Raw genomic sequence first — 7,484 nt, 5'->3', positions numbered from 1 at the left:
GGCGCTGCTCACGCTGCTGGTCGGGTTCCTCATCTTCGCCGATATCTCGGAGATCGAGGAGGAGAGCGGGTAAAAAACCCCCGGTCCCCGCGCGGGCGAAGGGGCGCGGAGCGGAGCGGGGCTGGGGGGCCGGGGAGGAGGAGGAGGCGGCGGCGGCGGAGGGGGCGGGCGCCCGGACAGTTTCTTTGTCTCCAGCTCTCCCGGTTTTTGCCGTGCCCAAGTGGGAAGGGAGCTCGTTGCGCTCCCGCTCAGCTCCGCGGGGCTGGCGGCGGCCCCGGGCAGGACGGGGCAGGATGGGGCGGGATGGGGCGCGGGACCGGGGGGCAGCCACGGGCCGGGCAGGGGGGCGGGAGCTGGTTCCGCTCCCATTAGAGGCGCGGAGCTGCCGGTCCGACTGGGAATGCTGAAGCAGGTACTGGTCCCTTTAGGGAAGCTGAGATACCGGTCCGGGTAGGAATGCTGGAGCAGGTATCGCTCCCGTTAGGGACGCGGGGGAAACCGGTCCAGGTAGGGATGCTGGAGGAGGTGCCGCTCCCATTAAAGACGTGGAGGTACCGGTCAGGTAGGGATGCTTGATCAGGTACAGGTCAGGATAGGGATGCTGGAGTAGGTACCAGTCCCGTTAGAGATGCTAAGGTAACGGTCCAAGTAGGAATGCTTGATCAAGCACAGGTCTGGGTAGGGATGCTGGAGCAGATACCAGTCTGATTAGAGATGTTGGAGCAGATCCTGATCTGGAGAGGGGTTTTGGCATGGGCAGTGCTCAGGTATTAATATATGGATGGAGCAGATCCCTAAGTAGGATGTTGGTGCAGGTGGTCTGCTGGGCAGGGTTGCTGGGGCAAGTTGCAGCCCAGGGGGCTTGAGTGCCACTGCTGGTCCAGATGGGTGTGGTGGAGAGGGCACCAACCCACGGGGGTGATGGATAAGGGACCAGTCTGCAGATGGATAAGGGACCAGTCTGCAGATCGATAAGGGACCGGTCTGTGGGATGGGAGAGATTGAGCAGGGACCAGCTGGGTGATGGAGCAGCATGGGAGAGTTCAACCCACTGGTGTGTCCCCATGGGATGTGTTAGGGACTTTGTGATCACCCCCTCCCAATCACTTCCATGGTGGGTGTTTACCTGCAGGTGCCCTGTATGGCAGAGGCTAAAGAAGTCCCTGTGTGAGAAGCAACACCCTACCCACCCCATAAACCCCATCTCTGAGGTCTGCTTGGAAACTTAGGGGATGAGAGGAACAAATGCAGAGAGGAGGGTTTGCTTTAACTTGAGGAACTCACTACAGCAATTTGGAAAAACAAATTATTTTAGTAATGAGGGGTGCACTCACAGTGCCCAAATGACACAAAGGCCTTTTTGTTTGCAACCAGGTGGCTTTGTCCACTGTGTTACATCAAAACAAACACCTGGCTGAAATGATAAATGAAATGCAGTGATGTTTGTTTATTGTTTCATTGTTATATTATATTGGGTGCTACAGGCAAGAAGTGCTTAAAGGTCAGTAGCCTTGTCCAGAAACATCCAGCACCAGACTGTAGGTTACCAGGGTAGATGAATTGTTGCTCTGCAATGAGCTGGCACTATCTATATAATAATAAAGGAAATTAAAAGCTTTTGGTGCATCCTCCCCATCAGACAAGCTGCTCTGATCCTCTTGCTTTCCTCCCATCTTTTTCCCGGCTTCTATTCTTTCTTCTCTACCCTCACCTATCTGCTAGATCTGCCTGCTGGAACTTGCTGTGCCCTTATTGAAAATCTATTCTCTTTCGTTACTTACTTGTCCTGTTTTTCACCGTGGTTCATTAGGAATTCCCAGTGTTGTGTCTTTTTTTCTTCTCTCTTTTCTGTACATTGTATGGAAATTGGATGTTTGTTGGCTGCTTATCTCCAAACCCTGGCATCTGAGTTTGTTGCTGTAGTTCCTCCAAGGAAGTACTGCCAAGCAGTGTGGCAGCAGCAATGGCAACAGGGTCAGATGAGTTCTGTAGGAACAGTGAGCAGCTTGTTTCATGCAGCATTCAGAAATTATAGTGCAAAAGGTAAAGGAGAGGAGCACCTTGCCTACCAGAGGTGAAGGAGGGATCCAGCAGTCTGGTACTCTCAGATACATGTTAATTCCCACATCAGCTGTGCTTCCCATATAGGGATGAACAGAGCACGAGTGGGACTCTGCTATATTACTTAATTATGTATTACTTAATCATGAAGTAGGGCAAACTGACCCTTTCTCTTGCTTTGTTCTCTCCCACCCACATCTTCTCCCCATTGCCTCTCCAGAGGGGTTTAGGTTTGATGAGTTCCTGCATCCCAAACACAGCAAGGGGCCAAACACTGCTCACCTTAGAGTGTAAGCTCTTAGCACAGAAGCCTGTCACAGAGAGCACTTGATCTCTGTGTGCTGCCATGGTGCCAGGAATGGTGAACACAAAGCTCTGATCTGGCTGAAGTGTATTGCTGGTGTGACATGGAAAAGCAGAGTGCCTGATCTGCAGCAGATCAGGGGATGATAGAAGGTTTTCAACTTTGGGGGGAACATAATAGCATTTTTTGTCAGCAGGTCCTGTAGGTAAAGGGAACTGTGTGACAGCAAAAGCACACAACAGTTCTGAGAAGAGATTATCCCCAAGTTTTCCAGGAGCTCTCTGTGTGTCCAGGAGGGAACAGCTCCTCTCTGTGAGAGGTTTGGGACGTACTGTGTATTTGTGCTGTTCTCCTCCATGTCAGGAATATTTGGCTGATGGATCGTGTGGTTCAACATTCTCCTTCACATGCCCACAAACCACCCTCACTTTGGTCAGAGCAGCAGCAAGGGAAGGAAGGAGCTGGCCAGGTGTCCCCTGGCAGGCTCATGGTGCTGAGGGGGGCTGGGAAATGCAGGCAGGTGCAACTCTTTTCTTCTTTTTCCTTGGCGTCGAAACACTCTCTAATTATTGTGAGGAGCGAACAGCTTGCCCACTTTTACACATACCCTGCCCCCTGCCTGTAATTTGGATTGTCTTTGGAAGAACGCGCCTCATATGTGTGGGAACAGGGGGGAACAGATTTCTCTCACCTACAAATACTGAGAAATTCCAGAAAGAAAACACAAAATGTTCATTAGGTGAAAAGTAAGAATATAATACTATTGGCAAAAGGACAAAAACCCCAAACCCCGTGCTGTTTCTTTGGACAATAAGTTTCCAGCATTGCAGGTGAAGGGAGATAGAAGCCAAGGGCGGCTGGGAGCTGCTATGCCTGCCAAAGACTTCTGAGAAAGATGTTTGCTCCTTGAGCAGTCCCATCTCACTCCTCTAGTTATCCTTATACAACCTCCTGCAGCCAGGAGATGCTGAAACAAAGAGATGTCGGGGCAAGGATGAAAATTCAGCAGTTTCTCACTCCCGATGCTGCGTGGCTCTCGTTAGCCCGTTCCTCCTACCCTGCAGCCACCCCTGGTCGCGGGTTTTCCTGCTGTCACATCCCTGTCACCTATAGATGTACGGCTGGAGCCTCGTGCCCGGCGGTCCTGCGGGATGCCGGCGGGCGAGAGGCGGACTCGCCCCGCTCGCCTTGGCTCGCTCCCCGGTCGCCGGCGTGTGCTGCGCGGTGAAGTATTGCTGTTGTGAATGGTCTTGGCACTTATGTTTCCCAACAACCACCTGGTTCCGGGCTGCTGAACTTTTCCTGCAGCCCGGTGGCGCCTATGTTTCCATCCGTCGCTCCGGCTCTTTGTTTCCCTGGAAGGAAACAAAAGACACGCTCGCGGTCTGTCTTGGGGAGCACTGATGCGATCGCAGCCATTTCCTCATCCACCCCCGGGACAGGGGAGAGGGACAGACCTCTCCCCACAGAGGAAGACAAAGGACTCGGCATCGAGTGGGATGATTATTGCCGGTGGCGACGAGGAGAATTCTGCTCCAGTTTAAAGGGACTCTTTGTTATTCTAAACGTGCCTTAGCAGTTCTGCAGGGGTCCGGCTGTGTCCTGATTGTCTGTAGAGGGAGCTGGTGACCCGCTGCCACCAGGTGACTTCTCGAATTAGCGTCTGAGCCATCTTAGGGAGCACTTGACACTTGGTAATGGGCTGGTCTTAATATGAGTCAACCTTTTCCCTGCTAGCCCGGACCACATGCCTTTCCATTCTGATTACAAGAGGAATTATATTCTGCTCCTTTTAAGTGACGAATTGGAGTCTCTGATATTGCTGCCCTGACTGGAAGCTTGTCAGTAAATTGCCACTTTTTCCTCATGTGCCCTTTTCTAACGCCTGCCTTTCAAAGGCTCGGGAAGGGAGATTTTGTGTCCTTTATGGTGGCTGATGTGCTTGCTCTGAGTGGTCTGTAGCGGGCTATAGTCGTAAGGCTTCTTGTCAAGGTTGGTCCGTGGGGTATAAATGTCCTGCTTAGGTCTTGCAGCTTGTGATTTACTGCTCCTAACTGAGAGTTAGTCTAAGACTTGCTCTCCACCAGGAAGTTTTGCTGGAAAAAGTGCTGTATTCTACCAACATACACTTTTGTGCGCTCGCACAGCAAGTGCGTGCTAGCCAACAATTATCCAGGTTGGGCTGGAGGAGGAATTGCTCTTGGCAGGACAGAAACCCACAGACACCCTGGAACTATTCATGTAAATGGAGCCAAAGGAGACCTTTGTACTCGTTGGGTATGGCAGGGCTCTAATAAAAGCTCCATGACGCATCGGGCTGGAAAATAAAAGCAGTGTTGGAGCACTGATTTAAGTAAGAAAATACTTGGCGTAGGCTTTCCTTGCAACTCTTCTGACAATAACCTGAACTCAAGCAGCCGATTTCAGGTTGGCTACAGAGCTCTCCCTCCTCTCCATGAAACACTCTGTCATCTCCTGTAGCCCTGCAGGGTCACAGGGGGCTGCCACAAAGACATATTCAAACCCCTGTGTTCCTGCCTAGAGCAGGCTGAAGGAGATGAATCTCCACAGCTTGTTTCCTTAAACTGAGCTCTGAGGGAATGGCAGGAGCAGTGGTACCTGCAGGGAATCGGTGTCCAGCAGGAGGGCTGGGAGCAGCAGGATGGGAAGCGCTTGCAGACCCCCAAGCAAGCCAGTGGAACAGAAAGAAAACCCGCAAATAAGGGATTTCCATTACAGCTGGTGAAAAGTTACTCTTCAGTCCAGTAGTGATTGTCAGCAGCTTGCAAGACCCCCAAGGAGGGAATTTCTGAGCTTGCTGGTGAGGAGGGCAGTAGCTGTGGTAGGAGGTTGCACATCACCAGCCAGCCCTTCTTGGGTGCAGAGTTGTGGAAGACAGGCCAGTTCGTAGGCTAGAGCAATGAAGAGAGAGCAAAGTGGTTCCCAGAAGGGCTTCAAGTTTCCCTTTTGCCCAGGTGGGCTTTTTGTTTCCCATCTCTAACCCCACAAATGCACAATTCTGGTGGGGAAAGCAGAGGAAGCCTTTTTCTCCCGGCAGAGAACAAGGAGTTTCAAATGTTGGTTCATTTAGCGAAGGCTTGTTGAGCAGCTAACGGCGGGGTTAAGTGATTCAGCAGTGCTGTGTCTGCTCCTCTCTGCTACTGCTGTGCTCGTGGGCAGAGAGGGAACCCTGGGACCACAGCCAGCAGTGACACAGCAGATCCCACCACCACTGTGAGCCTTCCCAGCCTTTCCCAGACATGGATTAACTGAAGGGGTCGGTTTTCTCTTGTGTGACAGATGTGCTTTTGATCTTCCAGGAAAGCATTTAACAGGAGCTCCTTTATCGTTCCTTCGGCTTTCAGGCTGCCCTAATGATAAGACAAGAGGAAATGGGAAGTTTAGATTGGATATTAGGAAAAATTTCTTTACCAAAAGGGCTGGCAAACATTGGAACAGGCTCCCCAGGGAAATGATGGAGTCACAATCTCTGGAGGTATTTAAAAGACATGTAGATGGAGCACTTGGGGTCATGGTTTCATGCTGGACTTGGCAGTGTTGGGTTGATGGTTGGACTCAGTGACCTTAAAGGTCTTTTTTAACCTGTATGATTCTATAGTTCTGTGATTCTGCAGGTATTTTGCTTTTTCATCCCTGAGAACAGCACTACTTAAATACATCCACAGGTATGGTTGCTATAAAAAACAATTGTTCCAAACCAGAGTTCTAATTGCCTCCCTCATTTATTTTCCCTGGGCCTGGGTCATCCTCAGCAGCAAGAAATAATCCCAAAGTACAACATTAGATAATAATTATTTTGCTGTTTCTCTGGTTTCCACCCCCAGTTGCCTCTGGAAACAAGGAAGTTCCCTGGCACAGTAAATTCACTGTTGGTGTAGAGTTTCAGGTGTCCTTCAGCAAACACCACAGCAGAGCAGGCTGGTGTCACTTGCTCAACCCCTTGCAATGCAATAGAAAAAGGAAGAAAAAATAAAAAAAGAGTATCTTTACAGCTCCTTTTTATTTGTGTTCCCACTGTAAATCCTCGTCTGACTGCGCAGCAGCCTTGGTGGTGGTGGTGGCCTTGGGGGATGCATCTTCATCAACAACAGCAGCACTGGCTCCGATTGGGAAGTGAAAGGACTGATCTAGGGAGACAGGCATGGCACTGCTGAAACCTGCCAGAGCAGTGGCGATGGTGCGGGGTGAGAGCTCTTTCCAAACTTAAGTGCTGGACTCTTTCTTGTTGCTACTGCAAACCACGTCCTTGTTGTTTCATACAGAAATCCACTGGGAATATCCCAAACAAACACAAAACCCACTCCAGGCTGGCCATCTGCGTGCTGAGCAGGCTGTTCCTCTCAACCAGCCCTCTCCATGGGCAGGGCTGCTTTTAAAAGCACATTTTGTCCCAGTCACGCAGAGTTTTGAAGTGCTCTCTCAAGGCCCCCCCAGTCAAACGGTGTCACAGTGGGCTCCAGGTATCACCTGTTTGTCTGGCAGCTCTGGATCGAAGGATGGTTCTAATGGTGTGACCTGTCACCTCTAGCCCAGGCTTTACCAGCACCTTCAGGAATATCATCCAGCTCTCAGCCAGCGGCTACAAAAGCGGACATGTTTCCCCTGCAAGGTTAAGCATTGTCATGGGGCATGTCCAGCACCTTTTCAGACACCCAGAAGCACACTCGACTGCCAACCAGCAGCTGATCAGTTGGTAATTAAACTTCTCCTTCTTATTGCTGCCTGGATTTCCACAGTGTAGCTTTATCAGTGGGGGTAGGAGAGAGGAGGTCGAGCTCTGAAACCACTATTGGCTTTTTGATATTTGGCAACTTGACTTTGTCATCTGGGGACTAAGACCCTGTGAAGATCCTGGGACAGCTCCATTGCTGGTTGTGGGGTGTAGATCTCATCCAAGCACTCCCAGCCCTCTTTGTGTAGGCAGCAGATGTTATTTTGAGGATGCTCATACAGAACTGCCCCAGGAGGATGTCACTGCCCAGAAGAGATCCTCAGCATCCACACCAACAGGGATAGAAGAAACCACATGAGACCTTGAGTATTCCAAGGGGCTGCACAGAGCAGTGGGAAAAGAGGCAAGAGATGGGTGTAGGAGGAT

The 7,484-nt window shown here is 50.9% G+C and overlaps 1 protein-coding gene across 1 annotated transcript in view; it reads left to right on the top strand.

Moving 5' to 3' along the window:
• The first annotated feature begins 6 nt into the window (after positions 1-6).
• ST8SIA2 (ST8 alpha-N-acetyl-neuraminide alpha-2,8-sialyltransferase 2) overlaps positions 7-7,484 on the top strand; it is a 32,103-nt gene continuing 24,625 nt past the window's right edge. Inside the window, exon 1 of the mRNA XM_027644533.1 lies at positions 7-69. The gene's annotated coding sequence lies outside the window, so the exon portion shown is untranslated. The remainder of the gene's footprint in view (positions 70-7,484) is intronic.

This window comes from Corapipo altera, unplaced genomic scaffold (genome assembly GCF_003945725.1).
Source record: "Corapipo altera isolate COAL_440 unplaced genomic scaffold, ASM394572v1 50, whole genome shotgun sequence".
Classification (NCBI taxonomy): Eukaryota; Metazoa; Chordata; class Aves; order Passeriformes; family Pipridae; genus Corapipo; species Corapipo altera.
This window is presented reverse-complemented; position numbering and strand designations above follow the sequence as displayed.